Source organism: Rattus norvegicus, chromosome 2, assembly GCF_021556685.1.
Source record: "Rattus norvegicus strain SHRSP/BbbUtx chromosome 2, alternate assembly SHRSP_T2T, whole genome shotgun sequence".
NCBI lineage: Eukaryota > Metazoa > Chordata > Mammalia > Rodentia > Muridae > Rattus > Rattus norvegicus.
Window position 1 is genome coordinate 233,854,141 of NC_141535.1, and position 14,172 is coordinate 233,868,312.

Sequence of the window (14,172 nt, forward strand, 5' to 3'; positions counted from 1 at the left end):
AATGAGAGATTAAAATGAGAAAATAAATAACAACGTAGAATATAAGATGAAAGAATTCAGCTATAAATAATAACAATAATTTAATGTGTACTTACTCACTGTCTTAAATACAAGGCCAGTCCCTCTGAAATGTCACAAAATTAACCTAATTTTGACCCAGAACTATGCTAGTCATGATGATCAAAAATCGCTCCACAGAGATACCTTCATAAAACACATAGGATTGTGTGTGGAGGCACACATTTCATGTGACAGTACTTGAGATGCTAAGTCAAGGGATGCGTCAGAGATTCTATCTTAAGGAAAAATAAACATGTATGTGACAAATACTTATATGCACACATACCAACATATACATTTTATAGTGTGATAGTGGTTTTGCTAAAAACAAAAGGAAACAGCTATGAATATGAAACCTGTAAGACCATGGTTTAAAAATTTGAATCCGTCTCTGCTCCCAGACCCCGTGGGAGAGAGACCCCACCGCCTGGTCAGGTGGGCACTCTTGAGACTGCAGAGCGGAAGAGACCACCAACACTGCCCACCCCTGCCCACATCCCTGGCCCAAGAGGAAACTGTATACGGCCTCTGGGTTCCCGTAGGGGAGGGCCCAGGAGCGGCAGGACCCCTTCGTCTGAGACACCGCCAGAACCTGAAGGGACAGACCAGATAAACAGTTCTCTGTATCCAAATCCCGTGGGAGGGAGAGCTAAACCTACAGAGAGGCAGACACGCCTGGGAAACCAGAAGAGACTGCACTCTGCACACATCTCTGACGCCAGAGGAAAACACCAACCCCCATCTGGAACCCTCCTGCACAGAGGCTCCCGGAAAGGGCAGTGCAGATCTTTCTGGTTGCTGCCGCCGCGGAGAGCTCGTAGGCAGCACCCCACGAGCAAACTTGAGCCTCGGGACCACAGGTAAGACCAACTTTTCTGCTGCAAGTGACCTGCCTGGATATCACCAGACACAGGCCCACAGAAACAGCTGAAGGCCTGTAGATAGGAAAAACTACACGCCCGAAAGCAGAACACTCTGCCCCCATAACTGGCTAAAAGAAAACAGGAAAACAGGTCTACAGCACTCCTGACACACAGACTTATAGGACAGTCTAGCCACTGTCAGAAATAGCAGAACAAAGTAACACTAGAGATAGTCTGATGGCAAGAGGCAAGCGCAGGAACCCAAGCAACAGAAACCAAGACTACATGGCATCATCGGAGCCCAATTCTCCCACCAAAGCAAACACGGAATATCCAAACACACCAGAAAAGCAAGATCAAGTTTCAAAATCATATTTGATCATGATGCTGGAGGATTTCAAGAAAGACGTGAAGAACTCCCTTAGAGAACAAGTAGAACCCTACAGAGAGGAAGCGCAAAACTCCCTGAAAGAATTCCAGGAAATCATAAATAAACAAGTAGAAGACCATAGAGAGGAGTCACAAAAATCCCTGAAAGAATTCCAGGAAAACACAATCAAACAGTTGAAGGAATTAAAAATGGAAATAGAAGCAATCAAGAAAGAACACATGGGACCCGCGGATCCCGGCCCGCAGCAGCTCTCTGCTCCCAGACCCGGTGAGAGAGAGACCCAACCGCCTGGTCAGGTGGGCACTCCTGAGGCTGCAGAGCGGAAGAGACCACCAACACTGCTCACCCCTGCCCACATCCCTGGCCCAAGAGGAAACTGTATAAGGCCTCTGGGCTCCCGTGGGGGAGGGCCCAGGAGCGGCAGGACCCCTGCCACAGACACCGCCGGACCCTGAAGGAAACAGACCGGATAAACAGTTCTCTGCACCCAAATCCCGTGGGAGGGAGAGCTAAACCTTCAGAGAGGCAGACAGGCCTGGGAAACCAGAAGAGACTGCTCCCTGCACACACATCTCGGACGCCAGAGGAAAAAGCCAAAGACCATCTGGAACCCTGGTGCACTGAAGCTCCCGGAAGGGGCGGCACAGGTCTTCCTGGTTGCTGCCGCTGCAGAGAGCCCCTGGGCAGCACCCCACGAGCGAACTTGAGCCTCGGGACCACAGGTAAGACCAAATTTTCTGCTGCAAGAAAGCTGCCTGGTGAGCTTGGGACACACGGAAGCAGAATTTCTCTAGAACCGGGCACGTTCTGTGTTTACCGGAAGTCCCACACCCGTGGATCCCGGCCCGCAGCAGCTCTCTGCTCCCAGACCCGGTGAGAGAGAGACCCAACCGCCTGGTCAGGTGGGCACTCCTGAGGCTGCAGAGCGGAAGAGACCACCAACACTGCTCACCCCTGCCCACATCCCTGGCCCAAGAGGAAACTGTATAAGGCCTCTGGGCTCCCGTGGGGGAGGGCCCAGGAGCGGCAGGACCCCTGCTGGAGACACCGCCGGACCCTGAAGGAAACAGACCGGATAAACAGTTCTCTGCACCCAAATCCCGTGGGAGGGAGAGCTAAACCTTCAGAGAGGCAGACAGGCCTGGGAAACCAGAAGAGACTGCTCCCTGCACACACATCTCGGACGCCAGAGGAAAAAGCCAAAGACCATCTGGAACCCTGGTGCACTGAGGCTCCTGGAAGGGGCGGCACAGGTCTTCCTGGTTGCTGCCGCTGCAGAGAGCCCCTGGACAGCACCCCACGAGCAAACCTGAGCCTCGGGACCACAGGTAAGACCAAATTTTCTGCTGCAAGAAAGCTGCCTGGTGAACTCAAGAAAAGGCCCACAGGAACAACTGAAGACCTGTAGAGAGGAAAAACTACACGCCCGAAAGCAGAACACTAGTCCCCATAACTGACTGAAAGAGAGGAAAACAGGTCTACAGCACTCCTGACACACAGGCTTATAGGACAGTCTAGCCACTGTCAGAAATAGCAGAACAAAGTAACACTAGAGATAATCTGATGGCGAGAGGCAAGCGCAGGAACCCAAGCAACAGAAACCAAGACTACATGCCATCATCGGAGCCCAATTCTCCCACCAAAACAAACATGGAATATCCAAACACACCAGAAAAGCAAGATCTAGTTTCAAAATCATATTTGATCATGATGCTGGAGGACTTCAGGAAAGACCTGAACACACTTAGGGAAGCACAGGAAAACATTAATAAACAAGTAAAAGCCTACAGAGAGGAATCGCAAAAATCCCTGAAAGAATTCCAGGAAAACACAATCAAACAGTTGAAGGAATTAAAAATGGAAATAGAAGCAATCAAGAAAGAACACATGGAAAGAACCCTGGATATAGAAAACCAAAAGAAGAGACAAGGAGCTGTAGATACAAGCTTCACCAACAGAATACAAGAGATGGAAGAGAGAATCTCAGGAGCAGAAGATTCCATAGAAATCATTGACTCAAATGTCAAAGATAATGTAAAGCGGAAAAAGCTACTGGTCCAAAACATACAGGAAATCCAGGACTCAATGAGAAGATCAAACCTAAGGATAATAGGTATAGAAGAGAGTGAAGACTCCCAGCTCAAAGGACCAGTAAATATCTTCAACAAAATCATAGAAGAAAACTTCCCTAACCTAAAAAAAGAGATACCCATAGACATACAGGAAGCCTACAGAACTCCAAATAGATTGGACCAGAAAAGAAACACCTCCCATCACATAATTGTCAAAACACCAAACGCACAAAATAAAGAAAGAATATTAAAAGCAGTAAGGGAAAAAGGTCAAGTAACATATAAAGGGAGACCTATCAGAATCACACCAGACTTCTCGCCAGAAACTATGAAGGCCAGAAGATCCTGGACTGATGTTATACAGACCCTAAGAGAACACAAATGCCAGCCCAGATTACTGTATCCAGCAAAACTCTCAATTAACATTGATGGAGAAACCAAGATATTCCATGACAAAACCAAATTTACACAATATCTTTCTACAAATCCAGCACTACAAAGGATAATAAATGGTAAAGCCCAACATAAGGAGGCAAGCTATACCCTAGAAGAAGCAAGAAACTAATCGTCTTGGCAACAAAACAAAGAGAATGAAAGCACACAAACATAACCTCACATCAAATATGAATATAACGGGAAGCAATAATCACTATTCCTTAATATCTCTCAATATCAATGGCCTCAACTCCCCAATAAAAAGACATAGATTAACAAACTGGATACGCAACGAGGACCCTGCATTCTGCTGCCTACAGGAAACACACCTCAGAGACAAAGACAGACACTACCTCAGAGTGAAAGGCTGGAAAACAACTTTCCAAGCAAATGGTCAGAAGAAGCAAGCTGGAGTAGCCATTCTAATATCAAATAAAATCAATTTCCAACTAAAAGTCATCAAAAAAGATAAGGAAGGACACTTCATATTCATCAAAGGAAAAATCAACCAAGATGAACTCTCAATCCTAAATATCTATGCCCCAAATACAAGGGCACCTACTTATGTAAAAGAAACCTTACTAAAGCTCAAAACACACATTGCACCTCACACAATAATAGGGGGAGATTTCAACACCCCACTCTCATCAATGGACAGATCATGGAAACAGAAATTAAACAGTGATGTAGACAGACTAAGAGAAGTCATGAGCCAAATGGACTTAACGGATATTTATAGAACATTCTATCCTAAAGCAAAAGGATATACCTTCTTCTCAGCTCCTCATGGTACTTTCTCCAAAATTGACCATATAATTGGTCAAAAAACGGGCCTCAACAGGTACAGAAAGATAGAAATAATCCCATGCGTGCTATCGGATCACCACGGCCTAAAACTGGTCTTCAATAACAATAAGGGAAGAATGCCCACATATACGTGGAAATTGAACAATGCTCTACTCAATGATAACCTGGTCAAGGAAGAAATAAAGAAAGAAATTAAAAACTTTTTAGAATTTAATGAAAATGAAGATACAACATACTCAAACTTATGGGACACAATGAAAGCTGTGCTAAGAGGAAAACTCATAGCGCTGAGTGCCTGCAGAAAGAAACAGGAAAGAGCATATGTCAGCAGCTTGACAGCACACCTAAAAGCTCTAGAACAAAAAGAAGCAAATACACCCAGGAGGAGTAGAAGGCAGGAAATAATCAAACTCAGAGCTGAAATCAACCAAGTAGAAACAAAAAGGACCATAGAAAGAATCAACAGAACCAAAAGTTGGTTCTTTGAGAAAATCAACAAGATAGATAAACCCTTAGCCAGACTAACGAGAGGACACAGAGAGTGTGTCCAAATTAACAAAATCAGAAATGAAAAGGGAGACATAACTACAGATTCAGAGGAAATTAAAAAAATCATCAGATCTTACTATAAAAACCTATATTCAACAAAATTTGAAAATCTTCAGGAAATGGACAATTTCCTAGACATACCAGGTATCGAAGTTAAATCAGGAACAGATAAACCAGTTAAACAACCCCATAACTCCTAAGGAAATAGAAGCAGTCATTAAAGGTCTCCCAACCAAAAAGAGCCCAGGTCCAGACGGGTTTAGTGCAGAATTCTATCAAACCTTCATAGAAGACCTCATACCAATATTATCCAAACTATTCCACAAAATTGAAACAGATGGAGCCCTACCGAATTCCTTCTATGAAGCCACAATTACTCTTATACCTAAACCACACAAAGACACAACAAAGAAAGAGAACTTCAGACCAATTTCCCTTATGAATATCGACGCAAAAATACTCAATAAAATTCTGGCAAACCGAATTCAAGAGCACATCAAAACAATCATCCACCATGATCAAGTAGGCTTCATCCCAGGCATGCAGGGATGGTTTAATATACGGAAAACCATCAACGTGATCCATTATATAAACAAACTGAAAGAACAGAACCACATGATCATTTCATTAGATGCTGAGAAAGCATTTGACAAAATTCAACACCCCTTCATGATAAAAGTCCTGGAAAGAATAGGAATTCAAGGCCCATACCTAAACATAGTAAAAGCCATATACAGCAAACCAGTTGCTAACATTAAACTAAATGGAGAGAAACTTGAAGCAATCCCACTAAAATCAGGGACTAGACAAGGCTGCCCACTCTCTCCCTACTTATTCAATATAGTTCTTGAAGTTCTAGCCAGAGCAATCAGACAACAAAAGGAGATCAAAGGGATACAGATCGGAAAAGAAGAGGTCAAAATATCACTATTTGCAGATGACATGATAGTATATTTAAGTGATCCCAAAAGTTCCACCAGAGAACTACTAAAGCTGATAAACAACTTCAGCAAAGTGGCTGGGTATAAAATTAACTCAAATAAATCAGTTGCCTTCCTCTATACAAAAGAGAAACAAGCCGAGAAAGAAATTAGGGAAACGACACCCTTCATAATAGACCCAAATAATATAAAGTACCTCGGTGTGACTTTAACCAAGCAAGTAAAAGATCTGTACAATAAGAACTTCAAGACACTGAGGAAAGAAATTGAAGAAGACCTCAGAAGATGGAAAGATCTCCCATGCTCATGGATTGGCTGGATTAATATGGTAAAAATGGCCATTTTACCAAAAGCAATCTACAGATTCAATGCAATCCCCATCAAAATACCAATCCAATTCTTCAAAGAGTTAGACAGAACAATTTGCAAATTCATCTGGAATAACAAAAAACCCAGGATAGCTAAAGCTATCCTCAACAATAAAAGGACTTCAGGGGGAATCACTATCCCTGAACTCAAGCAGTATTACAGAGCAATAGTGATAAAAACTGCATGGTATTCGTACAGAGACAGACAGATAGACCAATGGAATAGAATTGAAGACCCAGAAATGAACCCACACACCTATGGTCACTTGATTTTTGACAAAGGAGCCAAAACCATCCAATGGAAAAAAGATAGCATTTTCAGCAAATGGTGCTGGTTCAACTGGAGGGCAACATGTAGAAGAATGCAGATCGATCCATCCTTATCACCCTGTACAAAGCTTAAGTTCAAGTGGATCAAGGACCTCCACATCAAACCAGACACACTCAAACTAATAGAAGAAAAACTAGGGAAGCATCTGGAACACATGGGCACTGGAAAAAATTTCCTGAACAAAACACCAATGGCTTATGCTCTAAGATCAAGAATCGACAAATGGGATCTCATAAAACTGCAAAGCTTCTGTAAGGCAAAGGACACTGTGGTTAGGACAAAACGGCAACCAACAGATTGGGAAAAGATCTTTACCAATCCTACAACAGATAGAGGCCTTATTTCCAAAATATACAAAGAACTCAAGAAGTTAGACCGCAGGGAGACAAATAACCCTATTAAAAAATGGGGTTCAGAGCTAAACAAAGAATTCACAGCTGAGGAATGCCGAATGGCTGAGAAACACCTAAAGAAATGTTCAACATCTTTAGTCATAAGGGAAATGCAAATCAAAACAACCCTGAGATTTCACCTCACACCAGTGCGATTGGCTAAGATCAAAAACTCAGGTGACAGCAGATGCTGGCGAGGATGTGGAGAAAGAGGAACACTCCTCCATTGTTGGTGGGATTGCAGACTGGTAAAACCATTCTGGAAATCAGTCTGGAGGTTCCTCAGAAAATTGGACATTGAACTGCCTGATGATCCAGCTATACCTCTCTTGGGCATATACCCAAAAGATGCCTCAACATATAAAAGAGACACGTGCTCCACTATGTTCATCGCAGCCTTATTTATAATAGCCAGAAGCTGGAAAGAACCCAGATGCCCTTCAACAGAGGAATGGATACAGAAAATGTGGTACATCTACACAATGGAATATTACTCAGCTATCAAAAACAACGAGTTTATGAAATTCGTAGGCAAATGGTTGGAAATGGAAAATATCATCCTGAGTGAGCTAACCCAATCACAGAAAGACATACATGGTATGCACTCATTGATAAGTGGCTATTAGCCCAAATGCTTGAATTACCCTAGATCCCTAGAACAAACGAAACTCAAGACGGATGATCAAAATGTGAATGCTTCACTCCTTCTTTAAATGAGGAAAAAGAATACCCTTGGCAGGGAAGGGAGAGGCAAAGATTAAAACAGAGACTGAAGGAACACCCATTCAGAGCCTGCCCCACATGTGACCCATACATATACAGCCACCCTATTAGACAAGATGGATGAAGCAAAGAAGTGCAGACCGACAGGAGCCGGATGTAGATCGCTCCTGAGAGACACAGCCAGAATACAGCAAATATAGGGGCGAATGCCAGCAGCAAACCACTGAACTGAGAATAGGTCCCCTATTGAAGGAATCAGAGAAAGAACTGGAAGAGCTTGAAGGGGCTCGAGACCCCAAAAGTACAACAATGCCAAGCAACCAGAGCTTCCAGGGACTAAGCCACTACCTAAAGACTATACATGGACTGACCCTGGACTCTGACCCCATAGGTAGCAATGAATATCCTAGTAAGAGCACCAGTGGAAGGGGAAGCCCTGGGTCCTGCTAAGACTGAACCCACAGTGAACTAGTCTATGGGGGGAGGGCGGCAATGGGGGGAGGGTTGGGAGGGGAACACCCATAAGGAAGGGGAGGGGGGAGGGGGATGTTTGCCCGGAAACCGGGAAAGGGAATAACACTCGAAATGTATATAAGAAATACTCAAGTTAATAAAAAAAAAAAAAAAAAAAGAAAGAACACATGGAAACAACCCATGACATAGAAAACCAAAAGAAGAGACAAGGAGCTGTAGATATGAGCTTCACCAACAGAATACAAGAGATGGAAGAGAGAATCTCAGGAGCAGAAGACTCCATAGAAATCATTGACTCAACTGTCAAAGATAATGTAAAGCGGAAAAAGCTACTGGTCCAAAACATACAGGAAATCCAGGACTCAATGAGAAGATCAAACCTAAGGATAATAGGTATAGAAGAGAGTGAAGACTCCCAGCTCAAAGGACCAGTAAATATCTTCAACAAAATCATAGAAGAAAACTTCCCTAAACTAAAAAAAGAGATACCCATAGGCATACAAGAAGCCTACAGAACTCCAAATAGATTGGACCAGAAAAGAAACACCTCCTGTCACATAATAGTCAAACACCAAACACACAAAATAAAGAAAGACTATTAAAAGCAGTAAGGGGAAAAGGTCAAGTAACATATAAAGGCAGACCTATCAGAATTACACCAGACTTCTCGGCAGAAACTATGAAGGCCAGAAGATCCTGGGCAGATGTCATACAGACCCTAAGAGAACACAAATGCCAGCCCAGGTTACTGTATCCTGCAAAACTCTCAATTAACATTGATGGAGAAACCAAGATATTCCATGACAAACCCAAATTTACACAATATCTTTCTACAAATCCAGCACTACAAAGGATAATAAATGGAAAAGTCCAATATAAAGAGGCAAGCTATACCCTAGAAGAAACAAGAAACTAATCGTCTTGGCAACAAAACAAAGAGAAGAAAATCACACAAACATAACCTCACATCCAAATATGAATATAACAGGAAGCAATAATCACTATTCCTTAATATCTCTAAACATCAATGGCCTCAACTCCCCAATAAAAAGACATAGATTAACAAACTGGATACGCAACGAGGACCCTGCATTCTGTTGCCTACAGGAAACACACCTCAGAGACAAAGACAGACACTACCTCAGAGTGAAAGGCTGGAAAACAACTTTCCAAGCAAATGGTCAGAAGAAGCAAGCTGGAGTAGCCATTCTAATATCAAATAAAATCAATTTTCAACTAAAAGTCTTCAAAAAAGATAAGGAAGGACACTTCATATTCATCAAAGGAAAAATCCACCAAGATGAACTCTCAATCTTAAATAACTATGCCCCAAATAGAAGGACACCTACATTCAAAAAAGAAACCTTACTAAAGCTCAAAACACACAGTGCACCTCACACAATAATAGTAGGAGACTTCAACACCCCAGTCTCATCAATGGACAGAACATGGAAACAGAAATTAAACAGAGACATAGATAGACTAAGAGAAGTCATGAACCAAATGGACTTAACGGATATTTATAGAACATTCTATCCTAAAGCAAAAGGATATACCTTCTTCTCAGCTCCTCATGGTACTTTCTCCAAAATTGACCATATAATTGGTCAAAAAATGGGCCTCAACACGTACAGAAAGATAGAAATAATCCCATGCGTGCTATCAGACCACCACGGCCTAAAACTGGTCTTCAATAACAATAAGGGAAGAATGCCCACATATACGTGGAAATTGAACAATGCTCTACTCAATGAAAACCTGGTCAAGGAAGAAATAAAGAAAGAAATTAAAGACTTTTTAGAATTTAATGAAAATGAAGGTACAACATACCCAAAATTATGGGACACAATGAAAGCTGTGCTAAGAGGAAAACTCATAGCGCTGAGTGCCTGCAGAAAGAAACAGGAAAGAGCATATGTCAGCAGCTTAACAGCACACCTAAAAGCTCTAGAACAAAAAGAAGCACATACACCCAGGAGGAGTAGAAGGCAGGAAATAATCAAACTCAGAGCTGAAATCAACCAAGTAGAAACACAAAGGACCATAGAAAGAATCAACAGAACCAAAAGTTGGTTATTTGAGAAAATCTACAAGATAGATAAACCCTTAGCCAGACTAACGAGAGGACACAGAGAGTGTGTACAAATTAACAAAATCAGAAATGAAAAGGGAGACATAACTACAGAATCAGAGGGAATTCAAAAAATCATCACATACTACTACAAAAGCCTATATTTAACAAAACTTGAAAATCTGCAGGAAACAGACAATTTCCTAGACAGAAACCAGGTACCGAAGTTAAATCAGGAACAGATAAACCAGTTAAACAACCCCATAACTCCTAAAGAAATAGAAGCAGTCATTGAAGGTCTCCCAACCAAAAAGAGCCCAGGTCCAGACGGGTTTAGTGCAGAATTCTATCAGACCTTCATAGAAGACCTCGTACCAATATTATCCAAACTATTCCACAAAATTGACACAGATGGATCACTACCGAATTCCTTCTATGAAGCCACAATTACTCTTATACCTAAACCACACAAAGACCCAACAAAGAAAGAGAACTTCAGACCAATTTCCCTTATGAATATCGACGCAATAATACTCAATAAAATTCTGGCAAACCGAATCCAAGAGCACATCAAAACAATCCTCCACCATGATCAAGTAGGCTTCATCCCAGGCATGCAGGGATGGTTTAATATACGGAAAACCATCAACATGATCCATTATATAAACAAACTGAAAGAACAAAACCACATGAGCATTTCATTAGATGCTAAGAAAGCATTTGACAAAATTCAACACCCCTTCATGATAAAAGTCCTGGAAAGAATAGGAATTCAAGGCCCATACCTAAACATAGTAAAAGCCATATACAGCGAACCAGTTGCTAACATTAAACTAAATGGAGAGAAACTTGAAGCAATCCCACTAAAATCAGGGACTACACAAGGCTGCCCACACTCTCTTTACTTATTCAATATAGTTCTTGAAGTTCTAGCCAGGGCAATCAGACAACAAAAGGAGGTCAAGGGGATACAGATCGGAAAAGAAGAAGTCAAAATATCACTTTTTGCAGATGATATGATAGTATATTTAAGTGATCCCAAAAGTTCCACCAGAGAACTACTAAAGCTGATAGACAACTTCAGCAAAGTGGCTGGGTATAAAATTAACTCAAATAAATCAGTAGCCTTCCTCTACACAAAAGAGAAACAAGCCAAGAAAGAAATTAGGGAAACGACACCCTTCATAATAGACCCAAATAATATAAAGTACCTCGGTGTGACTTTAACCAAGCAAGTAAAAGATTTGTACAATAAGAACTTCAAGACTCTGAAGAAAGAAATGGAAGAAGTCCTCAGAAGATGGAAAGATCTCCCATGCTCATGGATTGGCAGGATTAATATAGTAAAAATGGCCATTTTACCAAAAGCAATCTACAGATTCAATGCAATCCCCATCAAAATACCAATCCAATTCTTCAAAGAGTTAAACAGAACAATTTGCAAATTCATCTGGAATAACAAAAAACCCAGGATAGCTAAAATTATCCTCAACATTAAAAGGACTTCAGGGGGAATCACTATCCCTGAACTCAAGCAGTATTACAGAGCAATAGTGATAAAAACTGCATGGTATTGGTACAGAGACAGACAGATAGACCAATGGAACAGAATTGAAGACCCAGAAATGAACCCACACACCTATGGGCACTTGATTTTTGACAAAGGAGCCAAAACCATCAAATGGAAAAAAGATAGCATTTTCAGCAAATGGTGCTGGTTCAACTGGAGGTCAACATGTAGAAGAATGCAGATCGATCCATGCTTATCACCCTGTACAAAGCTTAAGTCCAAGTGGATCAAGGACCTCCACATCAAACCAGATACACTCAAACTAATAGAAGAAAAACTAGGGAAGCATCTGGAACACATGGACACTGGAAAAAATTTCCTGAACAAAACACCAATGGCTTATGCTCTAAGATCAAGAATCGACAAATGGGATCTCATAAAACTGCAAAGCTTCTGTAAGGCAAAGGACACTGTGGTTAGGACAAAACGGCAACCAACAGATTGGGAAAAGATCTTTACCAATCCTACAACAGATAGAGGCCTTATATCCAAAATATACAAAGAACTCAAGAAGTTAGACCGCAGGGAGACAAATAACCCTATTAAAAAATGGGGTTCAGAGCTAAACAAAGAATTCACAGCTGAGGAATGCCGAATGGCTGAGAAACACCTAAAGAAATGTTAAACATCTTTAGTCATAAGGGAAATGCAAATGAAAACAACCCTGAGATTTCACCTCACACCAGTGAGAATGGCTAAGATCAAAAACTCAGGTGACAGCAGATGCTGGCAAGGATGCGGAGAAAGAGGAACACTCCTCCATTGTTGGTGGGATTGCAGACTGGTACAACCATTCTGGAAATCAGTCTGGAGATTCCTCAGAAAATTGGACATTGAACTGCCTGTGGATCCAGCTATACCTCTCTTGGGCATATACCCAAAAGATGCCTCAACATATAAATAGTCACATGCTCCACTATGTTCATCACAGCCTTATTTATAATAGCCAGAAGCTGGAAAGAACCCAGATGCCCTTCAACAGAGGAATGGATACAGAAAATGTGGTACATCTACACAATGGAATATTACTCAGCTATCAAAAACAACGAGTTTATGAAATTCGTAGGCAAATGGTTGGAACTGGAAAATATCATCCTGAGTGAGCTAACCCAATCACAGAAAAACACACATGGTATGCACTCATTGATAAGTGGCTATTAGCCCAAATGCTTGAATTACCCTAGATGCCTAGAACAAATGAAACTCAAGACGCATGATCAAAATGTGAATGCTTCACTCCTTCTTTAAAAGGGGAGCAAGAATACCCTTGGCAGGGAATAGAGAGGCAAAGATTAAAACAGAGACTGAAGGAACACCCATTCAGAGCCTGCCCTACATGTGGCCCATGCATATACAGCCATCCAATTAGACAAGATGGATGAAGCAAAGAAGTGCAGGCCGACAGGAGCTGGATGTAGATCTCTCCCGAGAGACACAGCCAGAATACAGCAAACACAGAGGCGAATGCCAGCAGCAAACCACTGAACTGAGAATAGGACCCCCGTTGAAGGATTCAGAGAAAGGATTGAAAGATCTTGAAGGGGCTCGAGACCCCATATGTACAACAATGCCAAGCAACCAGAGCTTCCAGGGACTAAGCCACTACCTAAAGACTATACATGGACTGACCCTGGACTCTGACCTCATAGGTAGCAATGAATATTCTAGTAAGAGCACCAGTAGAAGGGGAAGCCCTGGGTCCTGCTTAGACTGAACCCCCAGAGAACTAGACTGTTGGGGGGAGGGCGACAAGGGGGGGAGGATGGGGAGGGGAACACCCATAAAGAAGGGGAGGGGGAAGGGGGATGTTTGCCCGGAAATCGGGAAAGGGAATAACACTCGAAATGTATATAAGAAATACTCAAGTTAATAAAAAAACAAAAAACAAAAAAAAAAAACAAAAAAAAAGACTAACTTAAAAAAAATTGAATCCATTTCATATAACAACCTTTAAAGTGCATTCTTGTTGCTAAGTTCCCAGTGCTCTCCTTTCGCTATCCCAGACTGTTCTATTGTAGGGTGTCTGTTATTTCTGCTCTCCACTACTCTACCAAACTCTGAAGTGTCCTTGTGCCCACTGCAGTAAATTCTGTTAGGCAGTGACTTGGTCTGATGAGATTGGTCC